Source organism: Rhododendron vialii, chromosome 10a (assembly GCF_030253575.1).
Source record: "Rhododendron vialii isolate Sample 1 chromosome 10a, ASM3025357v1".
Lineage (NCBI taxonomy): Eukaryota > Viridiplantae > Streptophyta > Magnoliopsida > Ericales > Ericaceae > Rhododendron > Rhododendron vialii.
The window spans coordinates 32939486-32955591 of NC_080566.1; positions in this window are offsets into that span (position 1 = coordinate 32939486).

The following is a 16106-nucleotide window of genomic DNA, read 5'->3' on the forward strand; positions in this document are numbered from 1 at the left end:
AAGTCCAGAGATCAGTTTTTCCAGTATTTTTGAAGGCCTTGTACCGGTACTGGGCAAATCCCAGTACCGGTTCATACTGGAGAAATATCCACGTTTTTGCTACTTTTTCAACCTTTCATTTATGAAAAGTTTCCACTTATGGAATGTTTTTGGGATATTTTGGGGACTTTTTAGTCCTTTGTAACTTAACTTTAGGGCCCTATAAATAGGCTTATATGCCATATATGGAAAGGATGGCCATTTTTAGTTAGATTTAGGCCTAAGTCTTTCTTTTTTCCTAGAGAACTCCATTGTTGTTCTTCAAGCTTTTGTGTTGATTTCTTCAAGAACTCAAGTAAGTGTTTGTCTTATGTTAATTTCTCGTTTATTAATGTTGTAGCTACGCTTCGGATCTTTGCATAAATCAAATTTATTTTCGTTTTCTTCGGTTAAATATTTCGCTCCATTTTCTTATCATGTCTAGTCTTTTAGCTATGTGTAAGTAGTCTTTTGGCTAAGTCTTGGGCTAATCTTTCCCAATGACTTAGGCGGTTATTTGGTTCTCGAATCTTCGGGCTTAAAATCATGATTTTTGGAATTGGATTAACCTAGCCATTTTGGTCTAAGCGAGGGGTCTTAACTCCTTAGTATGTTGTTTAGTCAAGCGGTCTTGGCAAGCGACGTACCGAGGGCTCGTGGCCTCCTACGTGTTAGATACATTAGCAAAAATAGGTTTGTTTAGTTCCGTTTAATCACATCTTTTGATAAACGTAGTCATTAAAGTTAAATTCTCCGGGCGTGAGCACGCGGTCGTGACTCTCGCTTGAGTTATAATCGAGAACCGGTAGCGGCCTTTGTCAAGGGATGAACGATCCCTAGACTTGCCTCTTTTAAGTTAATTAAGCTCATTTCTAGTCTTTTCCTTAATTTTCACTTTTAAAGCAAAATTAAGTTGGCCGTCTTGAACGCCGCATTCTACCATATAAACCTACAATCCAAACTAGCTATATTTCGATTCTCTGTGGGTACGATCCCGGACTTCCGGATATTATGCTATCGACGACCTAGCCCTACGCTTGGGGTGTTTCAACCTTATTGGAAGGCGAGGTTCGAGGCTAAGCAAAGGTGTCCTCTCCGACGACGTCCCTTAGAGCCGGAGTGGGACGCTGTCGGACATTCGTTGGCCTTAATTTTTGCGATCTCCATTTTGAGAATGGCGACATCAGCGTTGGTCTGTTCTTGCTGCTGTTCTAGCATCTGTACGTATGCTAGAGCGTCTTCACTTAATCCTACTGGTCGTTGGATGGAAGTGCTCTCGCCTGGAGGAGTAAATCCAGGAGGGTGAGATAGGGAGGCAGCGTTGATACCGGTTTCAGAGGTGATGTGCAAAGAGGAACTGATGGGTTGAAAAGAGGAGCTGGAGGTGCTCCGCCCATTTTTTAGGAGGAGACCGGTGGAGATCTGGAGGAGTGAAGTTTTAGGGACAGAAGAAGTGGTCGACGTGGAGGAGCCGCCGTGGATCTGAGAAACAATCGTTTCACGTCGGGTTCACCAAATTGTGGGGGCTCCGTTCTGAGTGGTTCATACTTTCTGAATGTGGGCTCGAGGTCCGCTCCTAGTTCCCTTCTCTGCTCTGCAAAACGAAGCACGACTAGAGACTATACCGGAGGTCCTCCGGGATGGCCCTCCGGTGCAAGAGTCAGTTTATTTGCAAGGAAGAATTAGGGATTAGGAGCTAGGGTTTTTGTGCGTACCTCTTCCAAGTAGGCATAATGGGATATTTATAGAGAACCTCTTAGCTTGGTCTCCAAGATTGCACCAACGCTCGACACGCGTTGGCTGACGCCATTCTTATGTCATGTTTAGGGTTTTGTAATCGTTTGTAGGATGAGCTGGAACCTTCACGTGCTGCCCCTATCCTTATCCTGATAACTGCTCGGGTGACGTCACGAACGTCACCACAACCAAGGTTGCTGTTCCCATACAGGTGAGATAGAATGTTAGCTATGCTCGTTCGGCACCGACGTGTCGTGCGACCTCAAGTGGTGTCCAATCCGAGCGAGTTTCCCGTTCGCATGGGTACTGTAAACCGAGGCGATTAAGGAAGTTGTAATTAACGACACCCTCGGCTACAGAGAACTTCGAAGTTCCGAACGTGGAGAGAAAGATAGATCGGAGTTGAAAGGGATACTGGACCACGTTCTGAAATAGCAAGAGCCACTTTGCTCGGCCTGCTACAAATACTTCGGCAAGTATCTTAAGTGCTTCAATTTTTAATCCGTTTGAATCGATATGAAGATCTTATTTATCTGTTCATATTATTCTAAAAAGTCATAATTAATATTTGACTATAGGGCACTTATAATCAAGTATCTGCTTTGTAGAGTCCCAAATAAGAGCAAATACTTGATTACGAGAGCCATAGAAACAAAAAATAATAATATGGCTTTTAGGATAAAATGATTAGAAAAATAAAATCTTCGTACCAGTTCAAACGTATGACGGGTTGGGCTGGGCTGAATGAGAGGATGGTGGATTAGGCTAAGTTCGTTTGGACTGAAAATTTACATATAATTGTTGTGTTTCGGAGTATTGAATTATTTCACCTCGCATCACATCTTTCATCATAATCTGCACTGCAAACACGTTTTATTTGCTGTTTGGGGGAAAAAGAGTCACGAGAATGTTGCTTATAATTATCAACAATCCAGTTCATGGGAAGATATTGACATTTGACCCACATTCTACTAACTCTCTCGTGAATTTTTAAAAGAGAGAACAGATTGATTTTCCGAACTCCGAATTGCATATAAATATGTTTGTCTTTTGACTGCCTGCCTTGGGTTAAAAACACTTCCGAGTCGTTCTGTTTTAAAACATTTTACCAAGATCGAAGTAACTCTTTATAATCCCCACGTGCAAAAATAAAATAATCATGTCGATTTCCCTGGAAGCTCTAGCAATGGTAGGTGTTGATTATCTTGATTGGGGCATGAACATGGAAGAATGGGAACGCGGGGATTTAGAGCTTCCTCCTCATCTATTAGCCGAAGAGGAGGAGGAAGAAGAAGAAGAAAATGGAAAGGACGAAGTTGGAGTCCAGGAGCAGAAGAGGGAGACAATCTGTGGTTTTCCTGTCACTTGTCAAGTGAAGGATTTCGAAAAAACGGTACCATCAAGTGGCAGCGGCAGAGGTGCACAGGGGGCCGGGGTAGGGCGGAGGCACTTGAGGGCCAGTGGGGGCACGGCTCTCCACTGGCATATTTTGATTATTATTATTATTTTTTGCAATTATAAAAACAAATTTGTACCATGTCCGAACAAGGAGCCAAATTATTAAGTGTTGTTGGGATGTCGCCACATGGTGCCCAATGATTTTCTTCACTATATATTCATGTGGAACTCAAAACTAAATGTATTAATCCCGTTTGAATATGTAATTGAGAAAGATGTTAGGGCACCATCACGTGAGGATGCCCCTAAATTCACTGCACTTTAGCCATGAAACAATCATGGAATTATAATCTCACTATCTGTTTTTTTTTTTTTAAAGTAATTTCATTTCAACAAAAACGCGCAAAAGCTACAACATCATTGGGGCATCCCTGAAACTCAAGACAAACCTATACGGTTTAGAAATATTTTCCTATCAACAATTGTTAAGCCTAAAGATTCCAGAATCGGGCATCCACTCATCACAAAGCTTCCGATTAATAGGAGAAAACTTGACAGATGTTGAGTGAGCCTCCTTTTAATAGAATGCAAGTCGAGCGAGCCTCCTTTTTACCTTCTCCTTTGTTTCTCAATTTTTCTTCTTAAATCGGTAACATCTCCTTCCTAATGCAAGTTGAGCGAGCCGCCAAAGCCGATAATTGTCGCGCTCTCGCGTACGTCGCAGCTTTCGTCATTAATAGGCGTGCGTCAATTCGTCACATCTGACATCATACTCGATCTGTGCACCACATAAACATTTTATTTGCTGTGGGGGAAAAAAAGAGTCACGAGATTAATGTTGCTTTATTTCCTCCTCCTCAGGTTTCTTTAGAAGATATATTTTGACATTTGACCATCCTTTTAATAACGCTCGTGAATTTTGAAAAGAAGAAGAGTTTGATTTTCAATCTCAGAATTGAATATAAATATGTTTGTCGTACGATTGCTTTGTTTTAAAAACACTTCTGATCGAGTTCTATTTTGAACCAGTAAATTAAGGTTCTTACCAACATTTATATATAAGCCACAAATACGATTATACGAAGCATGTCAATTTCCATTGAAGCTCTAGCAATGGTAGGTGCTGATTAGGGGTGGCAAATTAGACCCAAATCTATTAATCAACCCAGACCCATCCACTAGAAAATAGACCCCATCCAACCCATTTATTAATTGGGTCATAGTTGGATCTTAATTGGGTTAACTTAAATGACCCAATAAGCCACGAACATGATCCAGCTAATTTGTGTTAAACAGAATCATTAGTGTGTGTTAATAATGTTTAGATGCTAGTTAGTTAGCGGTTCGAGAAGGGGGTTTTCTGTTCAGTTAGTTAGACAGGTAGTGGAGTTGTATGCCCTTACCAGCATGAGAAACCTGCAGATTTGATCCATTTCCAACCATCACTCCATGACTGTTATGAACAGGCTGAGGTTGTTCAATATTGTGCAAGTTATTGGTGATGTGATTTGTAGCACCGCTATCAAAATACCATGGATGTGTAGCACTGGATGTGGTTGCAGAAGAATGATGACCAGAGACTTGAGAAGGCATTCCAACTGAATTTCCCATTGAACCATAATTTGATCCTGTGTAAGACACTGGCATAGCAAAGGAACCAGAAAATTCAGCTAGATTAGCTTGTGGATGAGACTGTGAAGATACCCCAGGTCTTCCTCCAAAACCAGAATACTCTCCTGAACCACTTGGATAGCCCAGCTGTGGCACTGATGAAGTAGAAGGTCTAAAATTGAATGATTGTCTTGGTTGAATCATAGGTATTCCTGAGAAAGAACCAAAGGATGATTGGCCTGGTTGGAACATAGGTATGCCTGAGAATGATTGACCTGTTTGAAACATAGGAATCCAAGGAGGATTAGGGCCCCAAGAAGAATTAGTAGGATAAGATCCTCTCCACTGTAAACTAGAGTAGTCAAAAGGCTGTTGCGGTTTATAGTAACAAAAGTTGGTGCTGTGATTGTTCCTTCCACAAATATCACAAGGTGACCTTGGTCCTCGACCTCTTCCTCTAGAAAAATTCCTGAATGGAGAAAAATATTGTTGAGGCATGAACTGAGCGTGTGAGGATGGAAAACCAAACTGAGATGGACCATTCAGCTGTGATGAGAACATCTGAGATGAACCATATGACTGTGATGGAAACATTTGAGGCTGTCCAAATGATGATGTAGATGAGGACATAGGTTGTGACATAGAAGACCCTCCAGAATTAGAACCTTGAGACTGGTTTGAATGATTAGCAACAAGTACAGTAGTGGTATCAACTTCAGATTCTTGTTGTAATTGAAGATCTTCTCCTTTCAACATGGTAACCAATTCCTCAAAACTGATAGTATCCCCGCGAGTTCGTACAGCAGTCTTAAATCCATTAAATGACTTAGGTAAACCCCGCATTGTATGAAAAATTAGATCATCTTCATTAAGAGGGCTGCCCGCAGCAGCTAGCTTTTGAGCATAGTCCTTGATTGTGTCAATATAAGCTTCCACTGTGGTCAATTTGGTGTGACAATACAGCCTATTCTTAAGCTCTTGTACATGATTTCGTGACAAAGAATTATACCGATTAGATAGAGATTCCCAAACTCTCTGAGTACTTGTTAACCCTAAAACATATGATAGTGTGGTTTGGGACAAAGATGCAATCAAACACGACAGAAGTTGTGAATCTATCAATTTCCAGAGAGTATGTGCAGAATTAGGGCCAAGAACCCCTTCTGTATTTTGAATCTGAGCAGGTGGACATTCAACTGTGCCTTCCAAGTAGTCAAAATAGCCATTGGCTCTCATAACCCTTCTCAGTCGATTAGTCGATCTCCTATTAATGTGCGCTGACTTTCCTCGTCATCTGCTCCACTCTCACTCTACTTTCCTCTTTACTTCCCAATTCCCTCTCTCTCATAGTACAGAACAAATCATTACTTGCTCTTCTGGTTTTCCAATTCTCTATCTCTCTCTCTCTCTCTCTCTCTACTTTCCAGTTCTTTCTCTCTCTGATTTTCTACAAATTGTTTTCCGTTTTTGGGTTTTTTCTTGGATAATCAAAAGAAATTTATACAATCAAAGAAGTTTCCATATTTTATACGAGTCCCAAAATTTTCTCTGTACCTGCACCTTGAAATATGAGTGCTGTTAATCGCACCCCCCGTGTCAGGCCCCCCCTGACACGGGCCCTCTTCAATTCCCCGTTTTACCCTGGCTCTTTATGCGCTCTCTTTCTCTCTCTCCCCGCTGTCTCTCTCTCTCTCTTATTTTATTTTTTGTTATAAAATTTTAAATGCTAATAACTTTTTTTCACGTATTATTTTTAAATAAATTTTATATTTTTAAAATCTACTCAACGAAATCTATCAAATGAGCCTAATATTGATGGTGAAATAATGTAAAACGGAAAAATTATATTTTTTGATAGTTTAAACTGTCTAAATAGGTTGAAAAATTGAGTGTCCTAAATTTCAATCCGTTTGAATCAAATATCTCTTAGGGTTAATCAACGAGAGTCCTAGAGTTAAAATTTAATTATGACCATTTAGGATAAAATGATCAGAAAATTAAAATCTTTCCACCGGTTCAAAAGGATTGAAATTTGAAATACTTAATTTTTTAACTATATTTTTAATATATAAATTGTCTAAAGAGGTTGAAATTACGTATTTTTTTAAAATAAATTTTATTTTTTTGAAATCTACTCAACGAAACCTATCAAACAAGTCAAATATTGAATATGAAATAATGTGTTTAAATTAAATGATTTTTTTGGGCCCAGTATAATATCTCTTTATTTTTATTTTTTGTCCTTTTTTTTCGTCCCGGCAGTTCTATCTGCATTATTTCATACCACAATTGGAAGCGTGCTTCATAAGGATGAGCCCATCCGCGTGCTTCATTTGATGCATTTCGCCTCCACCATATGATAATGGGTGGTACAGGATAATGAGGGTATATGAAAACTTGCACGAAGTGATTTCCATTAACATGGCCAATAGCTAGTATATGTTTGCGCGCTGCGAATGGAACTGGATGTGAGCTCAACGACAAGTGAGTGAGACAACTCAAAGCAATCATATTGAATGTATGTAGTACAACGTTGTACCTTGATGCGAACAAGTCCCAATGTTATAAAATCCATCCAATGATCCTCTGGTGCCGATGGTTGGAAGCAAATTTTTTATTTTATTTTAATGTCATTCTTCAAATTTTTTTCGCATTTGTTAGTTTTTGGTCAATTTTTTGGGGATTATTGCTTTTTCATAACAAGAGGAATCTAAAAAGTAAAAAACTACGATCGAAGTCTATTTTTTTTAAATAAAGACGAAAAAATTGACTTATTGGCTTATTTTTGTCTTTATTCAAAAAAATTAGGTTTGGATCGTAATTTTTTACTTTTTCGATTCCTCTCATCATGACGAAGCAATAATTCTCAAAAAATTGACTAAAAACCAACAAATGCGAAAAAAAAATTTGAATAAATACAAAAAAATAAGCCAAGTGGCTTATTTAGCCGAACGCCCCCTTAATATTAAACTATCACAAAAATATAATTTTTCCGTTTTACATTATTACACCATCAATATTAGGCTCGTTTGATAGGTTTTTTTTGAGTATATTTCAAAAATATATAATTTATTAAAAAAATACGTGAAAAAAAATTATTAGTATTTAAAATTTTACAAAAAGAGAGAGAGAGAGAGAGAGAGAGGGGGTAGGGGTAAAAGGGGAAAAGGGGAGCCGTGTCAGGAGGGGGGCCTGACACGGAGGGGGGCGATTAGCAATCCACTTGAAATATTGTTTAGAGAGAAAATTCAACTTATAAATGGAAAGCTGACTTGTTCGTGGCTTATTTTTTTGTTTTTATTCAATTTTTTCGCATTTATTTGTTTTTTGTTAATTTGTTTGTGGATTATTTCTTTGTCATGACAGGAGGAATCTAAAAAGTAAAAAATTGAAAAAATATTTTTTCTTCAATTTTTTCATCTTTTTTCAAAAAAATATGAATTTCGATCGTAATTTTTAACCTTTTAGATTCCTCTTGTCATGACAAAGCAATAATCCTAAAGAAATTGAAAAAATAACAAATGCGAAAATATTTGAATAAAGACAAAAAAATAAGACACTTGGATGCGTTGTGATTCGGTAATTAAGAGCGACCAATATGGTAATTAAGTGTACAAAGGTAATTTGGTCATTTTTAGTAGAGGGATAGTATGGTAATTTTAGTGTACATGGTATTTTAGTCCTTTAAATTTACGGGGGTAATATGTATTTTTAGTATATAGTATGCAATTGGGCTAATGGGCGGGTCGAGTTTGCTTTTAAATAAATGGGTTGGGTTGGGTATGGATAATTAGACTCATAATTAATGGGTCTAAATGTGTCAATGACCCATTAAATACCCAACCCACTTGTAACTTACCTATTTTTGCCTAAACCCGCCCATTTGTGATAAACACCTAAGATTGCTTGATCGTGGTGCTTAAGTCCGTTAGTTAGAAGTCTTTTTAGCTATTATTTGTCGTTTTTATTCAATATTGCTCATAAGGTAGTTTGTTAAGTGTTTCAGGCAAAACGCCTTTAAAAGGCGTATTTTGAGTGCAAAGCCAACCCCCAAGTTAGTTCAAGAATCATCGCCCGGTAGAACTTGTGCCAAAGTGACCAAAGAACGAAGGCGAGAAGCGTCGGGCAAGCCAACGGTCGTCGGGTGTCAAGTCTGGGAGGCTGGCCTGAAGAATTGGAGATAAGCTCCCCGTATCGATACGGATTTTGGACCGTATCGATATGCGTTGGTTATCTTTCCAAGCAGAGAGTCCCGTATCGATACGGCAATAATCTGTATCGATACGGGATTGTTACGGGAAATTGGTCTTGTCAGCTTAACGATGTGGTATCGATACTTTGCATAATCTGTATCGATACGGGGAGCTTTCGGCCAGATATTTTGCTACTTTTTGGGCCTTCCATTTATGGAATACTTGCCTTTAATAGTATGTTTTTAGATATTTGAGGAGAGAGAAACCCATTGTGTATAAATAGGGGTCTCTTCTCTCTCTTTTAGAACCTAGTTCTTTACTAACTTTAGTTTTTCCTCCATTAATGCTCTTTTAAGCTTTTCTAGTGTAATCTCTTAGAACTCAAGTAAGTAATTCTCGTTTGTTAATTTCTCGTTTATTAAAGTTGTTCCTACGGACTAGATCTTTTATAATATCAAGTTTGTTTTCGTTTTTATCGGTTAAAAGTCATGTCTCGTTTTTATGTTTTCTTCCATACTTTAGCTATGTATGAGTAGTCGATAGGCTAAGTCTCGGGATAATCTTTCCCGAGGACTTAGGTTGTTATTCGGTTCTTGAACTTTCGGGCTTAAAATCATGGTTTTCGGAATTTCATTAACCTAGCCATTTTGGTCTAAGTGAGGGGTGTTAACTCCTTAGTATGTCGTTTAGTCAAGCGGTCTTGGCAAGTGGCATATTGAGGGCTCGTGGCCTCCTACGTGTTAGATACATTAGTAAAAATAGGTTTGTTTAGTTCCGTTTAATCACATCTTTTGATAAACGTAGTCATTAAAGCTAAATTCTTCGGGCGTGAGCACGCGGTTGTGACTCTCGCCTGAGTTAAATTGAGAACCGGTAACATCCTTTGTCAACGGTTAGACGATCCCTAGACTTGCCTCCTTTTAGTTTATTAAGCGTTATCATAGTCTTTTGCCTTGGCAATTTTCATCGTTTCAAAGCAAAACCAAGTTGGCCGTTTTGAACGCTGCAATCCACCATATAAAACCTACAATCCGATTAAGCTATATTCGAATTCTCTCTGGGAACGATCCCGGTCTTACCGGTTTATTATGCTACCGACGACCTAGCCCTACGCTTGGGGTTTTTCTCAACCTTATTTGAAGGCGAGGTTTGAAGGTTAAGCAATTTGCCACCCCTAGTGCTGATTACCTAGATTGGGGCAAGGACATGGAAGAATGGGAACGTGGGGATCTGGAGCTTCCTCCCCGTCTATTAGAGCATCCACATTGTAATAAGCAAATTGGTATGGATAAGCAAACTTAACAACAATGCTAAAAAAATACCTCACATTGTAATAAGCAAAATTACAAGTCTTTTAACAAATAACCAAATTCCACCCATTCCATAACCAAACTTAGCAACTTTTACCAATAACCAAAACTCAATAATCAAACCCAATAACCAAATTCAAAACTAAAAAACTAAAAAACACCACACATTAGAATCGTCTCATTGAGAAGAATAATTTGGTGTGGTCGGGTGTGTGATTAGAACTCGTATGTAATTGGATATAGGTGCATTGCGTATTATGGGGGTTTTTTTTATAGGGATGCAAAAATAACCAATGTGGAGGTAAAGTTTGTTAAGTTTGATTATGAACTAAATGGATAATCAAATGCTGATGTGGCACATTTTGGTTATTGATTTTGATTATCCCCATTGCGGATGCTCTTAGTGAAAGAAGAGGAGGAAGAAGAAGAAGAAAATGAAAAAGACGAAGTCGGTGTCCAGAGGAAGAGAGGGACGTACTATTTGTGTTTTCCCTGTTACTTCTCAAGTGGATTTTGGAAAACGGAGCAACACAAAATAGCTTACCGTCAAGTGGTGGAAGTTTATAGGAGCTGGGGCCTGGCCCGATGCCTTTTCGTTTTTGTAAAAAAAAAAAAAATTAATTGGAGAGGAATTTAACTATTGTACTTTAAAAAAATTTAGTAGATCATTAAATTACTTTTATTTGATTTTGAAGTATGATCAATCTTAGTGCTCCCTCCGTCCATTTTTAAATGTCCTACTTCGTAACTCCAACTTATTAAAAAAATATCATCATTATACCTTTCACATCAACTTTTTCCTCCACTTTCTCTACTTACCCATCATTATTACACTTTTTACTCACTAACTTTTCAAAATGGAATCTACTTTTAGAGACAAAATAGACAATGTACCAACTTTTACCCACTAATTTTATCAAATGGACACTCATTAAGGGACAGACCAAAATGAAATACTGGACTATAATAAGGGAACGGAGGGAGTAGCATTTTCCATCCAATTCGTAATAGATGGAAAATGGAAGTAGCGTTTTCCTATTCAATTCGTAACGGATGGAAAACAGAGGTAGCATTTCCACAAATTAGATGTGATCAAGTGCCAAAAATAAAAGTTTAAGGGGATAAAATGTCCACGTGGCATATTTTGAAGTATAATCAGTCTAATCGATTACAAGCAAATTTCAAACTAATTGATCTGAAAGAGCTTGAGTTCTTTCAAGTAACGTAAAGTTATCGAGTGGAGTAATGAATTACTCAAATTACTCAAGTTTTATTTTGATAAGTGGATCACAAATGAGCTTTTAAAATAAGACTAAATAAATCGCGTCGAACTTAGCTGGAGTAGCTTGATTCATTCAGCGAATTCTAATTTTTTTTTAATGTCTCGATTTGTTTTCAAGTCGAGTTGATCACAAACAAATCGAACTTAGTAGCCTGATGTCCCAAAACAGTGTAAGCTTAAAGCAGATAATTTGTTATTCAAGCCTTGCTTTGCAAATGCATGTAAAATATATGTTTTGGATGAGTTTTAAATGAAGTTGAGTTGAGTCGAACTCGAATAAAGTTGATTCATTTAATGCACGTGTTTTCAGATCTTTCCAGACCGAGCCAGTTGTCCAAAGGCCCCAAGCAGATGATTGTCGTGTTCCGAACTATTGAATTATTTCACCTCGCGTCACAGCTTTCATCATTAAATGAAAGGCAAAGCATCAATTCGTCATGTCTTTATTATTATTATTATTATTACTATTATTATTATTTGAACGGCGAAGAAAGTTTTATGAGCAAAGCACATATTATCTCTTTGTTGTTTAAGCCTTTTGCACATAGCTCCCTAACATTTAGAAATGATCAATTCATCTCATCGTGATTTCGAACTAAAGGGCTACCATTACAATTCCCTCCCAAAATGACAGAAGATGGAGTACACAAGCCTGTTAAGAGAGTGAGAATGGAAAGAGTAAATAAATAAAGTTCTACTTTAATTTGAGAAGACAACATTACCCTTCTTCATCACCTCCAAAAATACCTACGGAATCAACCAAGCAAATTCACAACAGTAAGTTATCTCCTTCACGCCTCACTGTTGCGGCTCTTCCCTCAGCATGATCACAACCATCAGCAATTGAAAATTAGATCTGCCCTTGGCCAAAGGAGTCGTCGTCATCTCTCTCAGCGTCGGTGGCGTCGTCGTCCTTGCTACCTCGACGCCATCGCGATAGGCGCGTTCGAAGCTACCAATCAATGCCGGAGTCTTCGTCTCACAGTCACGGATGTAACCTCTTGCGTCAAAAGTAGTTCAAAATCGGAACAATTTTAGCAAAGACGAGGTTTAGCCTCCTATGAATTTGTGTGTGTGTGTGTGTGTGTAATTGGCTCTTGCAAACCATTGATGGCCCTGAAGAAAGTCGATATGGGTAACAAACGCTTACCGATCATGGTTTTCTATTTTCTTTTTAAATTTGTTTCCAGAATATTAGTAATGGTTAAAAACATGTTTTTCTTTATTGAAAAAAAAAAAACTTGCTTCTTATATTGAGTACGAACAAAAAGCAAAAAATTATCAATGTTACCTAACAGATTCTTTGGTTTCTAATTTTATGAATAATTTCTAACTAGATACTCCCTCCATCCCAATTTACTTGTTCAAGTTCTATTCTAATTGGAGTAAAAAACTAGTTATATTTTTAAAATGATAATGAATTTTCTATCAAATATGGATCTTATTTGATAGATCTCGATTTGTTCTATAATTCAATATTTTTGAAATCACCTAAAACATTATAAATTATAAGATATAATTAATTGAAAAGTAGCACGAACTTCCAAAAATGACAATTAAATTGGGACGGAGGGAATATATCCAAAAGAATTAAAACAAAAATTAAATAAGCTTCTAACTTAAAATCTTATGGCGGATAAAAAAAAAACATAAAATCTTATGTAGTAAAAGTCATGAGAATGGGAAAAAAGGGAAAGACAAATCAATCATTGTCAACTTGGGAATGTACATGGAAAGACAGAGGGTATTGTGGTTATTTTAACATCTGCCGTTAACGGTGTTAGCTCGACACTTTAGTCCGAAACCACGAGGAGGTGAATTGATCATTTCTAAATGTTAGGACGGTGATGTGCAAAAGGCTTAAACGACAGGGAGGTAATTTGCACTTTACCCAAGTTTTATTAATCACAATAAAATTACAAGTAACGTTGCAGAGATTAAAAAGATAGCAAGAATAGGCATCATAACAAACAAACCATCCCAATCGACACTCAACCCGTCTGCTAATCCTATGCCGTTAACTGTCCTAAGAGCTAGCCACACAGCACACAACATGCACAAATCACTTGGAAGTGACTATCAAAAGCAATGGCGGCTCCACATAGAGAGCACCATATATGGTCACATGCCCACCCTCCAAAAAACATAGGGTAATTAATTTGCTATAATACATGTAGAAATTTTAGGATAGTCCATACTTTGTAGTAGTTTGAACACACAGTCCACACATCAATGACTACTGATCAGTGGTAAAATTAAGGTTTTTTATTCTATTTATTTTAGACTGTTTATACATTTTTTCATTATATTTCTTAATATATAACAGTCTTAAAAATTTCGTTTGAACCGGTACGAAAATAATATTTTTTAAATTATTTTATCCTAAAAGATCATAATTAATTTTTGGCTTTGGGCTTTCATATGAGAGCCCTAAGTGAGCCGTAAAACCAAATGAAGAGCAGATACTTAATTATGAGAGCTATAGAAAGAAATATTAATTATGACCTTTTAGGCTTTTACGATAAAATGATTCTAAAAATAAGATCTTCGCACCGGTTGAAATAGATTGAAAATTGCAGTCCTTAATTTTTTAACCGTAGTTTTTAATACATAAACAGTGTTAGTCTCTCTCTCTCTCTCTCTCTCTCTCTCTCTCTCTCTCTCTCTCTCTCTCTCTCTCTCTCTCTCTCTCTCTCTCTCTCTCTCTCTCATTTATTTTTTATTTCAGTCCATATTGTCTTAAACATAATCTCCTGATTTTTTTAAAAAAAAATGCTGAATTGCTCGGTGGCGTCTAGGCGGGCTTGGTGCTTGGCAGTGGGTCGCCGCCCAACTAGCGGCGAGCATCATTTAAAATACTAGATAGTATATTGTAAGTTTTTTTTTGAAAACCCTCCCGAGAAATCCTAGGACCGCCACTGATCAAAAGACAGTCTAAAATAGCCCCAATCATCACACCACCCCACCCCACCCTGCCGTCCACCCACCATTGCCATACAATGTCGCCGGACAGAAACATCACACCAACAATACCTGCAAGAGAACCCTCCATATGGTTTAGGTCGAATCCTGGATCCAAACAATGGCAACAAAGAACCGACGAGTACGTCGAAAGGGAAAGACCCTGAGATCAGATGCGCGACTCCACATTACCGGCAGGAGCCACGCCTAGATCGTCATGTCTGACCTCATAATTTGCACTGCATACGCATTTTATTTGCTGTTGGGTTGGGGGGGGGGGGGGGGGGGGGGGGGGGGGGGTGGTTTGTTGTGGGAGAAAGAGAGTCACGAGAATCGTATTAACGATCCTGTTCATGAGATCGAAGAGACATTTGACCCACATTCTACTAAACTCTCGTGAATTTTGAAAAGCATACACAGATTGATTTTCCGTACTCCGAATTGCATATAAATAGGTTTATCTTTTGACTGCCTTGGGTTATAAACACTTCTGAGTTCTGTTTTAAAAACATTTTACCAAGATTGAAATAGCTCTTTACAATCCCCAAAAAAAAAAAAAAAAAATTCATGTCGATTTCCATGGAAGCCCTAGCAATGGTAGGTGCTGATTACCTTGATTGGGGCATGGACATGGAAGAATGGGAACGCGGGGATTCAGAGCTTCCTCCCCATCTACTAGTCGAAGAAGTAGAGGAAGAAAATGAAAAAGACGAAGTCAGAGTCCAGCAGAAGAGGGAGACAATCTGTGGTTTTCCTGTTACTTGTCAAGTGAAGGGTTTCGAAAAGACGGTACCATCAAGTGGCAGAGGTGTATAGGGGGCTGGAGTCAGGCGACTCGGGCCTCCCACATTTTTCTAAAATGGAAAAAAAATTCACTTGGTGAGGAGTGTAAACTTTTTGCTTTAAGTTTTAGTAGAGCGTTATATAGTTTTTATTCAACTCCAAATATGATCAATCGTAGTAAACAAGTGCATGCTTTTTCAGTAAGGAATGTAAACATGCATATCGGCGATTGATTTTGTAGAGAACGAGTGCATGCTTTTTCAGCAAGAAATCAAACAAAATAGATTGTTGAAATGTTGCACGTTTCAGCACCGGCCACCTCCAAATCCTAAATCTAGCTCCCCGCAGCTTACCATGAGAGGAAACTTGTCTTTTGAATGGTGATACTGCAATCCAGAAATGGGTTTGCAGAGAATCATTGAAAAGAAGATGGGAAGAATTTTTCTTCAGACAATAGGACGTTGGGGGTTTGTTGTCAGTGGTTAATTTAATTAAGGGGGTCGAGCACCTCATCTATGAAGACTCGAATTCGGAATTTCCCCCCTTACAATGGAGAGTAATGAAGCAACCATGCTAGGTGTCGCCAATAGAATTAATTGGTAAACATAGGGGGCGTTGATGTGCCTGAGTAAATTGAGTATGAATACATCTTGACAAATGATCTGTTTTGCGTTTCGAGAGTTTGAGACTAAAACTTAAATTAGTTTTGGTTGCTATCAAGTAGGGCTGCAAATGAACCGAGTAGCTCGCTCGGTTCGTTTACTAAACGAGCCGAGTTCGAGCTCGAGTTATTGGCTCACTTTTAGTAAACAA